At 35.5% G+C, this 17,032-nt stretch overlaps 1 protein-coding gene across 4 annotated transcripts in view; it reads right to left on the bottom strand.

Annotated features, from left to right (window-relative positions):
- Positions 1-17,032, bottom strand: part of RBM47 (RNA binding motif protein 47) — a 165,544-nt gene that overhangs the window by 129,276 nt on the left and 19,236 nt on the right. Inside the window, exon 1 of one of the 4 annotated variants that reach the window (XM_053704035.1) lies at positions 4,871-4,935. The exons of the other annotated variants lie outside the window; for them this stretch is intronic. The gene's annotated coding sequence lies outside the window, so the exon portion shown is untranslated. Of the gene's footprint in view, positions 1-4,870; positions 4,936-17,032 lie in introns of those variants that run through there. 4 annotated transcript variants of the gene reach the window in all.

Here is a 17,032-nt window from a genome sequence, read left to right as displayed (position 1 = left end):
TTGTAGCTATATTAGGGTTTATTTTACAGGTATGTATTTAGCTTTAAATAGGAATAATTTATTTAATAAGAGTTAATTTATTTTGTTAGATTTAAATTATATTTAACTTAGGGGGGTGTTAGTGTTAGGGTTAGACTTAGCTTTAGGGGTTAATACATTTATTAGAGTAGCGGTGGGGTCCGGTAGGCAGATTAGGGGTTAATAATTGTAGGTAAGGTAGCAGCGACGTTGGTGGCGGCAGATTAGGGGTTAATAAATATAATATAGGGGTCGGCGGTGTTAGGGGCAGCAGATTAGGGGTACATAGGGATAACGTAAATTGCGGCGGTGTGCGGTCGGCAGATTAGGGGTTAAATTTTTTTTTTAGAGTGGCAGCGATGTGGGGGGGGGGGCCTCGGTTTAGGGGTACATAGGTAGTTTATGGGTGTTAGTGTACTTTAGAGCACAGTAGTTAAGAGCTTTATGAACCGGCATTAGCCCAGAAAGCTCTTAACTCCTGGCTTTTTTCTGCGGCTGGAGTTTTGTCGTTAGATTTCTAACGCTCACTTCAGCCAAGACTCTAAATACCGGCGTTAGAAAGATCCCATTGAAAAGATAGGATACGCAAATGGCGTAGGGGGATCTGCGGTATGGAAAAGTTGCGGCTGCAAAGTGAGCGTTAGCCAGGGACGTGCACTCATAAGAGGCAGGGGAGGCGGTGCCTACCCTGCCATATGTGGCCAAAGCTTAATTAAATTTTAATTAAAACAAAAAAAAGTCCAAAAAAAAAATATTTTTCCCCCATGTAATGTTATGGAGAGGCAGGTACAGGAACGCTTCTCTCCATTGCAGTACATGGGTCAAAGAAAAAGCTGTTCTGCAGCGCCACCTGTGTTCTGTCAATATATTAGCAGCAAAAATTGGGGCCAATAGGAGGCACCCCTCTTGATGCCTCCTAGCAAGTGAAGGATATATAGATTAATCAGAAGGAGGATGCAGTGAGCAGGGTCATGTGACACAACTGGAAGCTGAGGTAACCTAAGAACAGATGACACCAAGCAGAAGAGTAAAGTAGTATTCTACATCTCTTGTGATTCACAAATTGTGTTCAGATACAGCTCATTAACAGGGGGGCAGTAAGTGAGCATAACCCAATACTGACAGGAAGTCAAAGGGTCAATTCAAATTTAAATCCATAATTTAAAACCCAGAGTTTGAAGTTAAGTGTGCAGTGTCCACATTATTTAAATTAAAGTTTTTGACATTGAATATTGCTAAGCCTCAATTTTTCATGGTTATTTGATTTAATTAGGTACAAACTCCATATATGTTATGTCTGTTCAGTCAGAGGATGCAGTATCTATTTTTATTTTTCTCTGTGTCTACATTTATTTAAAGACTGCTGTTAACTTGTATTTCACAAATCAATTGAAAGCTGTTGCATTGTGTTTTTAATATGTGCTGCTTTTATACAAGTTTATATGAATAAAAGGAGATAATGAGTCATTTAAAAATATATGTAATTATTGCAGTTAAATGTTTTAGAAATAATGCCACTGTAAAGTAACTGGTTAAACACATAGTCAAAGGGAGACATGCAAAATTAAACTTTCATGATTGAGGTAGAGCATGCTATTTTTTTTTTTTTTTAATAATAATTTTTTATTGAGGTTATTATAACATAATGAAAGAGAAAATCAAAAGAAAACAAAGAAAGGCCATATTCAATCAATTCTCTTGAAAAGCATTAAACACATACATTCTGTTCTAATACAATCAAAGTAACTTTGCTAACCTCATTTTATCAATTTATAGATGATCACAAAACAAATATTGGACATAACAGTCAGAGAATCTGTTTCTCATTATGTCTGTAAATACGGAAAGAGAAAGTTTAATTTTGAATACTATACATGCTGATTCAAACTAGTCATATATATCTTGATACGTCTGTACAAATAGATACTTTTAGGGAGGCGGTGGGATGACGAAATAGGGAGAGAAAAAAAAGAAGAAAAAAAAAAAAAAAGGGGAAGGGGAACCCAAGGGGAGGGGTAGGGTGAGGGTAGGGGATCAAACTGAAAAAAAATGAACTGTTTTCTCTCTCTACCTCCCTTACCAATTTTCCAATAACACCAAATCGGTATTTCTGAAGGGGAATATTAAGTATTTGACTTCGGAGGGTGAAAAGATCTTGATAAATTTTGCCCATTTATCAAAAAGAACTCTTATTTCTCTTTCTGTATGTATCGCTGTGGCTTTCTGTTCGATTAAATATTGTTTTCTGAGATAATTTTTAATTTCAGTAATTGAAGGTGTTATTGTACTTTTCCAATTCTTAAATACGAGCAAGCTATTTTTAATAGACTTTTCTAGTTATTTATATTTTGAGAATTAGCATCAACTGTTACTGGCCCCATGTCAGCAAATCAAATTAGTTTTTGAAAGGAACATGAAAGTCATAATTACATTTCCATCATTCAGATAGAAATTGCACACAAAAAATAAATTAATAAACTTTCTATTTTACTTTTTTTATTATGTACTTCATTCTTTTGGTATCTTTTGGTGTCCTTTGTTGAAGAGCATACCTACGTGGGATGTGCATGTGCATTTCTTGAACACCATATTGCAGCAGCAGCTGTGTTGGCAGTATTGATAACTTGTCCTTTGTGTAAAATTTGTATGGTAAATTATTTCTATTTTTACAATACAGTAGTGAGTAGAGAAAAAAATTGTGTATCATTCTAATTGCTTAGTAACTGGCACTGTGCCACAGAATTGTGTGAGTGTGTATGTGAGCAGAGTGTGTGTGGGTGTCAGTGAGCAGAGTATGTGTGCTTTATTCTCCAGGTAATCAATACATTTCAGATGAGCTGGTGCTTTAGTGCAGTGTTTCTCAACAATGGTCCTCAAGTACCCCCAACAGGCCAGGTTTTCATTATAGCTGAATCGGTGCACAGGTGAAGTAATCAGCTGATCAGTAACTCAGTGGTTACTAACTTGCTCTCACCCATCACCTGATTATGTCACCTGAGCACTGGTTCAGCTATCATTTAAACCTGCCCTGTTGGGGGTACTTGCGGCCCTCTGTACATGTGTTTCTCCATTGTATCATATCTAGTGCCTCACCAGCTTCTGACCTCACTGCACGTCACTACGTTAGACCCTTTCCTGACTGACTCTAAATACCAGCGGGCGGTAAAAACCAGCGTTAGGACCCCCTAACGCTGGTTTTGACGGCTAACGCCAAACTCTAAATCTAGGCGTATGTGTTTTAATGTGTTGCAGGGGTGCAATAATAAAAAATCAAGATAAAAGGCTCACAATAGTGTAGTAAGTTTCAAACAGTGTGGTAGGCGCATAAACAGGTTATACTCACAAGATTTCAGTTAAAATCAGCCTTTTATTAAAAACAACACAATGGTATCTTCAGATGCAGCTTCAGGTTTATTGAAAATACAGCGCAACGCGTTTCGGCTAAAAAAGCCTTTATCAAGAGCATAAAAGTAAAACAATTTCTGGAACAAGTTGTATGTACAATGATACAACTTGTACGATACAACTTGTTCCAGAAATGCTAACATTGCTTCATACTTTATATATATATATTGATAATATGTATTGTTTGTTAATGTCTGCCATATAGATAACATTGTGTTCACCCCAGTGGAGTTATTTAAGAGTTAGCACTAATTACCTAAAATGCAAGTCTGTCAAAAGATCTGAGATAAGGAGGCAGTCTGCAGAGGCTTAGATACAAGGTAATTACAGAGGTAAACCGTATATTAATATAACAGTGTTGGTTATGCAAAACTGGGGAATGGTAAAAAGGGATTATCTATCTTTTTAAACAACAACATTTTTGGTGTTTATTATCCCTTTATACTGAGTAGACCACTCCATTAAATGATGCAGTATGTATCGTTACACAGAGTAAGCTCCCCAGGGGATGTGTGAAGTTATCCATTTCCCTTTACAAGTCCAATAAAAATGATACACCATCAGAAACATATGGTGGTGATCCTTCTGTGTATCAAATGCTTGTAATACATTCTGTATATATTACAATTGGCCATAATAAAAACTACAGTTGCTGTATATGTAAACCACAACAGGTCTGGATTTAAACATTTTAATGCACAATGATTTCTATTTAAATATTAAAATGACAGCCACTGACATGATAATTCATGAAACGTAATATTTGTGTTACTGTCTCATTATGGGACAGATTTTCTAAAACTCTTTGATCTGGTAGGATTCTATTAGAAGATTCATCACTTCTACAAGGCTCATCAGAGAATGCTCTAACAGGATTTTTTATCTTGAGAACTGTGACACTTACATTGCAGTATCCTTCTTAATAAAATAAGCTGATGGTTTCTTTCCATACTGAAGAGTTTTTGAGAACCAGGCCCTTATATTTAATCTCTCCAAAGTGATAAAATACATAGGTAAAGTCCTACTTGGGAGTAGCAAGTCTTACTGCCCCCATGCAGGAAACTGCTGTGATTAGCAGCTATACGCAACTGTGGCACCTGTTTTGCTGACTGGCTGTCTCTCGCTTAAACACTACAAGGCTTGCCATTTATTTAGGATAACTCAGTTATTAAAATGTATTGTTTCTATTGATTATCAAACAACTAATCTATATATTTTATTTCCCAGATTTCCTCAATACCTACAATTATATAAAATATACAGGGGGAAAATGATCAAGCTATAATGGCAACATATGTTGTTAGCATTCTTGTTTGATATTGCTATAAAGCTAACATTATTTTCTCAAGGTAATAAAAAAGCTTTTTTTCTGAATAAAGTAAAATTCAGAATAACTGAATTAAATACCACAAAGGTTTTAAAACAATGCATAAAATAAACAGCCCACCCATTCTTGTGACGTTTTCATACAGCTTCTTTTTTTCCTGGTGATCCTGAGGAGCAATGTGAACTGTTCCAATGCTACGTGTCCTTATGTGAGCACAGACATTGTGAAACGTATAATACATTTAGTAAACATATAAACCTCACTGGCAAAGTGAAAAACCTGTTCTTTTTGTAAGAGCTTAGAACACTCCCTCCTTTCTGCTTTGTACATGGACTTTACATTGGTTTATTCTGTTCCTGCTGCATTCCCACAATATTATATAGCAGTAAAATAGTATGTAGTGCAAACAAAAGTAAAAACAAGATGTGTGCAATAAAACTGTGCTTCTGTACGTAATTCCCTTTTAAAGGGACGTTGTACTGCAAAAATGACATGCTCGAATTTGTTAGAACATGTCATTTTAACACTCCTAACCCTGCAAGTCGACATGAAATCCCAAATTTTTCTTTCATGGTTATGATAGGGAATACAATTTTAAACAACTCTTTAATTTACTTCTAATAACTAATTTGCTTCATTCCCTTGATATCCTTTGTTGAAGAAGCAGCAGTGTTCTTCTGGTTGCTAGCTGAATGCATCGAGTGAGCCAATAACATGAGGCATTTATGTGCAGCCACCATTCAACAAAGGATACCAAGAGAGCACAACAAATTAGATAATAGATGTAAATTGAAATCACATTCCCTGTCTGTATCATGAAAGAAAAAAACATTTGGTTTTCATATCCTTTTCAACACTTGGGGGTTCATAACAATCTTGTGTTGTTTTTTTAAGCAGATACATTTTTCTGAACATTGGCCAAAATAACCAGTTTGTTTTTTTCAGTGATCACAATCACAAAATTATTTTGCCATTAATACCCATGAAGTTAGAACTAGTTACCTCCCTAAAAAACAACACAAAATCATAATCTGAATCGTAAATATCCAGATTTTGCAATCCAAATATTTAATGTGCACAATTAATGGCAAACATAATTCCAATGTGTTGGATTTACCAATTACATCAAAGATTGGAGGCCCTGTATATTGAATGATCTTTGATTAGGTGACGTGCGCAATTACCCTGTTGTTCTACAAAACTATCAAGATATATCTGTATGTTTCTTTAAAAAAAAATAGCTACATTACTCCTACCTAATATCATATGTCAAAATGCATAGGTCAGAGGTCTTTTTTTGATTGATGAATAACATTGTAATTTCTTTTGACTTAAAAGGCCAGTGAACATATTTTTTCAAATTATTTTTAATAGTGTATTGTTTCCTCTAACCTATAAAGGACCAGTAAATACAGTAAATTAGCATAATCAACAAATGAATGATAGAAAGACAATGCAATAACACTTAGGGGCATATTTATCAAAGTGCGAGCGGACATGAGCATATCATGTCCGCTGCACATCGATAAATGCCGACAGCATACACTGTCGGCATTTATCATTGCACAAGTAGTTCACCAGAACTGCTTATGCAATACCGTCCCCTGCAAATTAGCCTGCCGCTAGCAGGGGTTGTCAATCAACCCGATCGTATTCGATCAGGTTGATTTTTGTCCGCCACCTCAGAGCTGGCGGACAAGTTATAGAACAGCGGTCTTTAGACCGCTGCTTCATAACTTCTGTTTCCGACAAGCCTTCAGGAAACAAGGGGCATCAAGCTCCATTCAGATAATTCGGCCCCTTAGTTTGAGCTTCAAATGAGTAGTAGATTTTTTCTGACAAATTTCAAAGTTATGTCTATTGCCACTCCCCCTGTACCATGTGACAGCCATCAGCATATACATATATTTTCTGAATTCTTGCACATGCTCAGTAGGGGCTGGTGACTCAAAAAGTGTAAATATAAAAAGACTGTGCACATTTTGTTAATGGAAGTAAATTGGAAATTTGTTTAAAATTGCATGCTCTATCTGAATCATTAAAGTTTAATTGTGTTTCATTTTGACTTGAGTATCCCTTTAAAAACACTTTATTATACAATACAGGCATTACAAAAACCTACAAACACACTCAGACTCAGATATGAAGGTTATAGGATACAGTGGGCTAGATTACGAGTGGAGCACTATAGTTTGCAATGGGGGGGGGGTGGCGGTTTAGGAGTTAATAGTATAGTGGGGACTTTGCGATGGGCTATGTGGCTGATTAGGGGGTTATTAGAGAAGGGGGCTTATAGCGATTTGGGTTAGCATTCGAGTATGGGTGTTAGGTTTTTTCTACTTTTTTTCACCATTGAAGTCAATGGGAGAGTACGTTAACGTGATTTCAATATTTTAGCTTCTGTTTTTTGTGTGCATCGAGTTAGTGCAAGAGTGATAAATATTTACTTTCAACATCTAAGACGTGCGCTACCTGACTCACATAAAGAGCAGAAGTCTAGCTGAGTTAGCGTGCGATCAGGAGCGGTAATTTGTGTGTTGCAAATGCAAACAGGTAGCGTTATTGTTGGATCTCAGTACGATACTTTACTAAAATATCACACAACCTTCTGCTTCACACAACCAAAAAGAGCTGTAAAAGGAGGCACAGTGTGAAATTGAAATAATAATTGTTTAGCACTGCTATGATTTCCAAATATTTTTTTATTAAAAAATAGCTGAGAATTCTTTATAAATATGATCACAATACATGAATCACAATGTGATATGCTTGTGCGTGACTTAAGTTGTAGATTACATGAACATTAACTGAGCTCGTGATTGTCTCCTGCAAGAAAAGCTTAGAATTCAATATGGCCACCCAGGCAGGGAAGAGGTTAAGTCATCAAACTTAGCTGTCTGGAAATTCCTTAGTGTATTACTGCATAGCACCAGAGTGGTGTGACAAGGATAAAGAGATTAGAAGTAATTTCATTTAACTCCTTTTGTCAAATTTACCATGGATATTTTACTTTCACTACTTTGTTTCTTTGGTTCTGAGCATTTGAGAAGAGTATGCCTGAAAATGAAATGATTTCAACAAGCTGAAAATCCAAATGATTTAAATAAACTGCATATATTTATATGGATGATTTTTCTCACTTTATATAAAGGGAAGTCTCCAGTCTCCTCCAATTTGCTTAGCACTTCAGCTAAAAAAAGAACGAAAACATCAGTAATTGTGCAATTAACTCATCAAGCGTACTGGCTTGTGCAACAGACTATTTTGTTCTATATCTTTATTATTGAAATGCAATAAAGTTGTGAGGGAGATGGGAATTAAAATTTGATGATTCATAGACAGTGTAAAGTACAATTTACTTCAAGTTTTTTTTCATGACAGTAAATACTTAGGTAGGCTCAGGTGCATTCAGAATCTTGAGCACTATATGCACTAGTATTGTGAAACAGGAAATCTGCCTGATGTCTGCGGCTGATTTAGCTGATTACCCATCATTCCTTGACACCTGCTGGTGGTTCTATGATCTAGAAATACATTGATCATTACCCTCTCTTACAAGTAGAGAAACTTCTAAAATAAACATTCTTACAAACCCACCACCTGATATATCAGCACTAACATAGTAACATAGTAACATAGTAGATGAAGTTAAAAAAAAAGACCAAAGTCCATCGAGTTCAACCTATACAAATCTATTAAACTTACAAAAAAGCTCCAGTTGAGCTGAAATTAATCCCATTAAAATGTGACCTATTTAACATAAGCAATCATATCCATGGATTCTTTTTATTGCCAGAAATGTATCCTTTTTTTTTTTTTAAAGTATTTAACGTATTAGCATTCACTACCTCCTTTGGTAATGAGTTCCACAATTTCATTTCTCTTACAGTGAAAAAATATTTACGTTGAAGGAGATTAAATCTCCTTTCCTCCAGCCTTAAATTGTGACCTCTTGTCACAAACAATTTTCTTGGAATAAACAGAGCTTCTGCCATCTCTGTATATGGGGCTTGAATATATTTATATAAAGTAATCATGTCACTTCTCAAGCACCTTTTTTCTAGAGAAAACAGACCTAGTTTGGCTAACCTCTCCTCATAGCTTACATTCTCCATAAAAGTGTAGGTAATGATTTAATAGAAAAGTGTAGAAAGGGAAGAAGTGTAACCACAATATTCTTATACAAGTGTGTGTGTGGAGCAAGGGAAAGAGAAAGAAGGACAGAGAGACAGACGGATAGTTTTGTTTTTTTACATGTAAATGAAAGTTGGGTGTGTCAGTCAGTCAGTTGGTAGGAACAGAAAAATGTATTGTAAAACCAGAATACCAGTCCTTTTTTTTCCTTCTGCTTCTCACAGTGTATTAAAATATTAATTTCAGGCTGACAATGAGTACAATAATGGGCAAGACACCTCTATTTCTCAGATTCAGTGTAAGAATTCAGTTTATCATATTACACTTTGTGACATTACAGCTTAAAATTAACTATATGTATTCCCACATTTGAGCTCATACATTTGTTCGACCACATGATAGTTGCACAAGTGGGCCAAAGACATCAGCTGGGGGGATACAGCAAAACCACAAACTGCAAAAGTAGAAACTTCATGCAGTTTTAAAGTGAATAAAGTGTGTTGCTACAACAGTCTAATGAAATTGTTTTTGTGTTTTTTATAAAGATTTCTTGTTTTAAAAGTTATGCCCAAAAGGTAGACTGTGGCCTGCCGATAACTTTCTGACCAGTACATTATAGGACTGTAATGAGATTTTTATGTTTCCCCACAGCCAAAAGTTATAATAAACACAGAGCTATCAAGTCACAATGTGACACACAATTTGATGTCTGTTCTTTAGATCACACTTTGGATCAGTAAAATCCTGTTATAAAATGAAATCTGCAGACAAGTTTTTATTGACCTTATCTAACACCTAGCAATAAAAATATTAAAATGTTAATGAAAATGTTAATCTTAAAGAAATAATTATTATTTTCTAAAACCATATTATTTAAAAAATATAGATTTGTCAACATACAATAAACCAGTATTATCTTTTTAATATCAAATTACTAAAATTTTAAAAAGATATATGAAATAAAAATAATATTCCATAAACACTCAAATATATATGAAAAGGCTAGAAACTATATATATATATATAAAAGATTTCTTTCTGTGATGTCATTGTCATTTTCTGTGATACCTATGACAGGTATATTCTATACCACAATTATTATGGCTTCCATTTGAATGATTATGTTCTGATTTAAGATAAAGGTGTTTTTGGCATGAACTATGTGCATAGTTAGATCACAATGACAAACAAATCAAACAAAATATTTAGCTGCTGACTCAATAAACCTTTTGCATCTCTGTTCTAGAATGTGGTCATCCTTACCCAGTTCTTTCCTGACACCTGAGTTTGAACACAATGCTGGGCACCCCCATTCTTTAGTGTAGCACACAAAAGCCTTAAAGGTGCCCAGCATTTGCATAATAGTATCTTTTTACAAGTTGTGTTCTACGCAGTACAAAGAGAGGATAAAGGAGAGAGTAGCAAGTTATTATAAAGAGAGAGCCTATACTTTCTAGATGGATGGAGTCACCATGGTTAAGGTCGGAACACATCTAGGTGGCCCAGAGGTGTGGTCCTAGGTTTCCAGTATGGAAATGGAACATGAATGAGAAAATAGTAACATTATGCAAGTTCCATGGACAGGTCTATGTGGTCAAGCGGTGGGTTTAGGGGACCTGGTGCTCTTTGGTCATACTGGGGCAGGGCTTGTGAGGTCCCAAGCTCTATGACACCCAATTTGAGATCTGACAATCCTGCAGGTTGCAAGACAATTGGGAGGCACATATTTGTTGTTATTTTACTGTAAATGTGATATGTTAGCATATTTGATTACATGTTATGTGATTCATTTATGTTACATTTAGTGAATATTAAAGGCCATTATAGTGATAAAATGACATGTTGTGCGACTAGCACTGCTAAATGGATCAACGTCAGTTTCTGCTCTGGACCAGTAAGACTCTGTGAGCCCCTGGGTGATACTTTAACTACGTTTTTAACACATTTACTCTATTACTTTCATAGCCATCTATATAGATAAAGGGGTCGATTTATGAAGCAGCGGATGCTTCTTCCGACCCACTCCACTTCAGTTCCGCCTGAAGCGGAAGTTAAGAAGCAGTGGTCCTAAGACTCGTTTGTCACCTCTGAGGTGGTGGACAGCAATCAGCCCGATCAAATACAATTGGGTTGATTGACACCCCCTGCTAGCGGCCGATTGCTGGTGCAAGAACTGCTGGGGCAATGATAAATGCCGACAGAGTATGCTGTCGGCATTTATCGATGTGCGGCGGACATGAGATGCTACATCGTATCATGTCCGTCCGCACAATAATAAATTGACCCCTAAGTCTCTTTTTCATCTTGTCATTATGATCAATATAAGTAATATAGGTGAGATCACAATAAACATGACCACCTACCTAACAGATGGAGGATGCAGATCAATATTTTAGAAGCCTTAAGGGGTAAATATAAATTTATGGCTGTGAAGAACTTAAAGGGACATGAAACCCAAATGTTTTCTTTCATGATTTAGAAAGAGCAAGCAATTTTAAACAACTTTCTAATGTACTTATTTCATCTCATTTGCTTCATTCTCTTGATATACTTTGCTGAAAAGCATATCTAGATAGGCTCAGTAGTTGCTGATTGGTCACTGCACATAGATGCATAATGTGATTGGCTCACCCATGTGCATTGCTATTTCTTCAACAAACGATATCTAAAGAATAAAGCAAATTAGATAATAGAAGTAAACTGGAATGTTGTTTAAAATTGTATTCTGTATGTGAATCATGAAAGGAAAATTTTGGGTTTGAGCTCCCTTTAAATAATGATATTCCTTAACAATGCCTACATGTTTGTTTGTTTTTTGTTTTTTTTTGGGGGGGGGAAGCACAAAAATAGGGCAGAAGGCTACAAGTTGACCATCTCCGATTTAAAACCTATCCTGATTTATTGTATGTAGGTCACCTGTGACACAGAAGGAATTTTGGGAGAATGAATATGTTAGGTATGAAGGTTGTCAAGATTTTTTGAACTTCAAAGAGAGATGTCAAAAACAACAATGATGGAAAAATGAGATAGGTCATGATCACTTATCATGCAGGCTGAAATGTGGGGAAATGAGTGCAGTGTGTGGATTGGATCGCTCGTTTGACCCACATTGAAACCAAATCCAATCCTAAACAAATAAACCCTCAATAACAAGATTTTTTTTCTCAACACTTTCAATATTTGTACATCAAGCACAATGATTAAGCATTCTTACTCTCTGGTAATTACACATTTTACAATATTTTCTCAACATTAACCCGTTAACGAATGTCGCCGGTCGTTAGGGATTTTTTTTTTTTTATATAATAGCACGGGTCCCACTGCGAGCGGTGAGACTGTGCTATTATATCCTCCCTCCTCGTCACCGGATATAGCTATCAATTGCGCAATCCCCACAGGGTACAGAGTACGTTGCTGGTCTTTAAGGCTTTAAAATCAACCCTGTGTAACCATTACTAGTAACAGGCTGCAAGAGGTACACATGGTTATATATATATATAAAAATTATATTTACATATAGACTTAGCAGGTGCCTAACTGGTGATGTTTCCTAAAAACAAAACAAAAAAACAAACAAAAAACACATTATAACAGTAGCTAAGGAGCATTAGTGGATACTGCGTGCCCTTCAGCAAGCTTTGCTTGCACTATGCTGTTTAACCCAGCTCCAGGCTCTTCCTCAAAGGTTAAAGAAAAGTTCAATAGGTCTCATAATGTTTATGACGTTTATTTTTGTTTACATGTGATTCCTTCCTATATTGTGCGAATTCCTGGTTAAAAAAGATAATGTATTCTGCACATTTTATGTTGCTGTGTGGTTCAAAAATTAAAGGGACAGTCTGCTCCAAAATTTTTATTGTTTAAAAAGATAGATGATCCCTTTATTACCCATTCCCCAGTTTTGCATAACCAACACGGTTATATTAATACACTTTTTACCCCTGTGATTACCTTGTATCTAAGCCTTTTTTGACAGCCCCCTGATCACATGACTTTTTATTTATTATCTATTGACTTGCATTTTATCCAGTTAGTGCAGTGTCTGCCACAAACCACGGGCGTTAGCACAATGTTATCTATATAGCTCACATGAACTAGTCCCCTATTGGTAAAAGCAAATAAATAAAGCAGGTGATAAAAGGCTGTCTATAGTGGCTTAGAAACAGGCAGAAATTTACAGGTTTTAAGGTCATAAAGTATATTAATATAACAATATTGGTTGTGCAAAGCTGGGGAATGGGTAGTAAAGGCATTATCTATCTTTTTAAACAATAGAAATTCTGGTGTAGACTGTCCCTTTAAGTAACTGAGTGCCTCAATTCATCTATGAGAATAAAAGAAACCCAGGTTTCAGTTTGGGCAATTCAGAGTTAATAAAGACTTTTCAGTGTTCTGCTTTTGCTGTGTTACTGAACCCTCCTGTCTTAAGTGCACAAAGCTCACATTGTTTGGAAGAGAATACTCAGAAGATGCCCCTGATCTTAGCAAGGTCTAGGTATACTTTGGACCTAGCTATTACAGGAATACTGAAACAAAAAGACATATTCATGCTGCTTATGTTATGAGGACTTTCTTAAATACATTCTGTTTTCCAGAAACAATTATTAGTCATATTGCTCGAGACATGTTTGGTAAAAACTGCCTTGTTGCAATTGCAAAAGTACTAATCATTTTTTTTTTTTGTGATTACTTTTTTATTTAGTTGGAGAATAGAGTTTTTTTTTTATTAAACTAAAATCTTTATTAAAAGGAAGTTCTATACAATCTGCCTCAACAAATCCTCAGAGCTTCTTAATTTATATCCATTCTCTTGCTAAAACCAAGCACTATTACATGGTTATCTTGCAATACACATATCCGTAGTGGGATTAAATAAAATTATGTCATTTTGATGCATTCAGGAAAGATAATGTTACATGTGATTGACAGTCCTATTACATATGATTTTCTACCCCCATAGTGCACAGCAGGAGAAGTTCATTAAAGGGATAGAAAGGTCAAAATTGAAATGTTCATCTGTGTATTTTAATGCAATATACTTCCATTAGCAAAAATGCTTCTAGTAAAAGTTATTACTGTTATTCAGTGTCATACGCACATATGCTGTAAGGGCTGTGCACCAGTATTCAAACACTACCACCTTCTCATAAAGTAAACAGTGGTTTGTAGGACACAAATTAAGTCTTCACAGGTGCAAAAAACACCATCATCAGCATATATTAATTTTATAGAAAGAATCTGAATACAATTTACAAAATCGAATTACTTCAAGAACAGTTTAGTGCTTTCAATGTGACATAGCCCAAATGTTTAGATATATTAAATGAAAAAAGTACTACAGATTTTTGAGCCTGGGTGACCACACACTTTTTTAGAGTGTGACTGTGTGATTTAATGATTCATAGTGTGATTAGGAGAACAGGCCAAAAATAGTGTCTTATAGTGTGATTAGCATTTCCTAACCAGCAACATCATTTTCTAGTGGTCCCTTCCATGTTCGATTTTGTAAAAAGACCCTAAAATCTTTGATAACACTATTACATCAGCTTACTCCCCAATGGGTAAAATGTATTTCATTGCTTTGCACACTGTAATGAACTGGACACGTAGAAAAAAAACTCAGTGGAGACAAGTGATATCAGCCTATCAGGACACAATATATAGATATGGTATCCTTAGGTGTATGTTTTAAATCAGATACTGTTGTAAGTGAATCGGTCTGGTATCTACATAAGATGACAATTAATGCTCTATATTTCATTTTAGAGCAAATTACTTCAAGGCTAGATCAAAAGAGATGATCTATCTCTTCAGTAATTGAAAGTTCTTCAACACCTATGGTATATTGTTCCATAAAGCTTATTTTTAGCAATCCACACTGACTTTATAGAATAACATAGGGATACTAGAGCTTTTTCTGATTGGAAAGAGGTATCTTACCTCATGGTTTGCAGATCTACATTTATTTCTATAAAGGGACATGAAAGTAAAAAATAAAGTTTTTTTGCTCCAGATTGAGCATGCAGTTGACAAATACTCTGCAATGTACTTCAATTATCAAATTGACTTTGCTCTCTTGGTATGCTTTGTTGAAAAGCATACACAAAGAGGCTCAGGAGCAGCAATTAACTACTTTGAGCAAGCTGCTGATTGTTGGCTACACACATATGCCTCTTCCCATTGGCTTACCAGATATGTTGAGCTAGTTCCATGTGGATCTGACTTAAAGGACCAGTAAATACAGTGGACTTGCATAATCAACAAATGAATGATTGAAAGACAATGCAATAGCACCTAGGGGTAGATTTAACAAGAGCCGAATGGCCCTTGTTCCCTGTTTCCGCACGAGCCTTCAGGCTCGCCGGAAACAGCAGTTATGAAGCAGCGGTCTAAAGACCGCTGCTCCATAACTTGTCCGCAGCCTCTGCGGGCTGATTGACACCCCCTGTTTGGCCGCGAATCTGCAGGGGGCAGCATTGCACAAGCAGTTCACAAGAACTGCTTGTGCAATGATAAATGCCGACAGCGTATGCGGTCTGCATTTATCGATGTGCGGCGAACATGATACGCTACATCGTATCATGTCCGCTCGCACTTTAATAAATAGACCAAAGTCTTTTTCTTACAAATTTCAAAGTTAAATCTATTTTCACTCCTCCTGTGTCATGTGACAGCCATCAGCCAATCACAAATGCATATACGTATATTCTCTGAATTTTTGCACATGCTTCTTTAGGAGCTGGTGACTCAAAAAGTGTAAATATAAAAAGACTGCACATTTTATCAATGGAAGTAAATTAGAAAGTTGTTTACATTTGCATGCTCTATCTGAATCATGAAAGTTTATTTTTGACTTGAGCGTCCCTTTAAGCTACGTGTTCAACCCATTTGCAGGTATTAAAATAATTTGTATGCAATTACCAGTGCAATAATAAAATGCATTTTAGTATTTTCTTTTTGCACTTGTAAGTTTTAAGTATTTATAAAATAGAATTATTACTGCACTTCAGCTTACACTTATTCTTATACAATTAAGACTATATCCATTGTTCTTTGTGTAGCTTTCCTTATCCAAGGCTAAAATAAATATAATGAGCTAGTAGTATCTCCTCTGTTATCCAAAAATCACCAGATCTACCAAGAATTAAAGGTACTTCTTAGTGCACAATATTTTACATATGATGCCAAAAAGGGTCATATAGTTATTGTACTTGTCTATGATTTATAGCACGTTTATTTTGTCAATGACAACACATCATCTATGTACCTAGCATACACAATTGTATAATGGAGTTAAATACTATAGCTTTATTATTTTGGTATTTTACTGATGGTAATGTGACAGTTTAGATGTTAATGTCGCCCCCATTCTTAAATGAAATTACATTAAAAACTTATGAAATATGAGCTTTTTACTGGCGTATGAAGTTTGCGTCAAGAACACATAATATGATTTGGAGAAAAGTCTAAAAAATAGTGTGTCACATTATCTCGGTGTGACTTGAGGACATTGCTTTGCTATTAATTCTATCCTCCCTCTTTAGGAGACAACTTTATTGAAGACAAAGCCTACCAAATTGTTTATAGGAGCCTTGTTGAAAATCAAAATATTGGTTTTCATGTCAAGTCAAATGTAGGTACATATTGAAGTGTGTCTTTCGTCATCCTTCTTGTAAAAAGCTGCATACTAAATTAATATACATGTCAACATATTTATTGTGTTCCGTCATCGGGTGATAATAGAGTGCTTAATGCACTTAGTCTTATTCATTGCAACAAGATTTTAATTTTACTTACTAATTATGCTTATTAATAATGAGCTCATATTAAAATGTGGGATTAACCAGTATATTTAAATAGGTTATAATGATATAAGTCAATCATTCTAAGGATGGTAATATAATATATATGTATGAATTACAGTTCTAATAATGTTGACTTCACAAAGGGTTTCTGCCACTCCAAAGCTTACCAACATAATCAGTACATTAGTTATTGGCATTTATATTTATACTAGAGACAAACTTCTGATTCTAGTTTTTTTATTTTGTAGTATCTACTATCTGAGTTGCCATATAGGGCTGACAATGTTTAATGCCTGCTCTGACAACCATTGTAGTGAAAAATATCCTTGCTGACCCAAATGTG

Source organism: Bombina bombina, chromosome 2, assembly GCF_027579735.1.
Source record: "Bombina bombina isolate aBomBom1 chromosome 2, aBomBom1.pri, whole genome shotgun sequence".
Classification (NCBI taxonomy): Eukaryota; Metazoa; Chordata; class Amphibia; order Anura; family Bombinatoridae; genus Bombina; species Bombina bombina.
The sequence above is the reverse complement of the archived record's forward strand: the minus strand, read 5'-3'. Positions and strand labels throughout refer to the sequence as shown.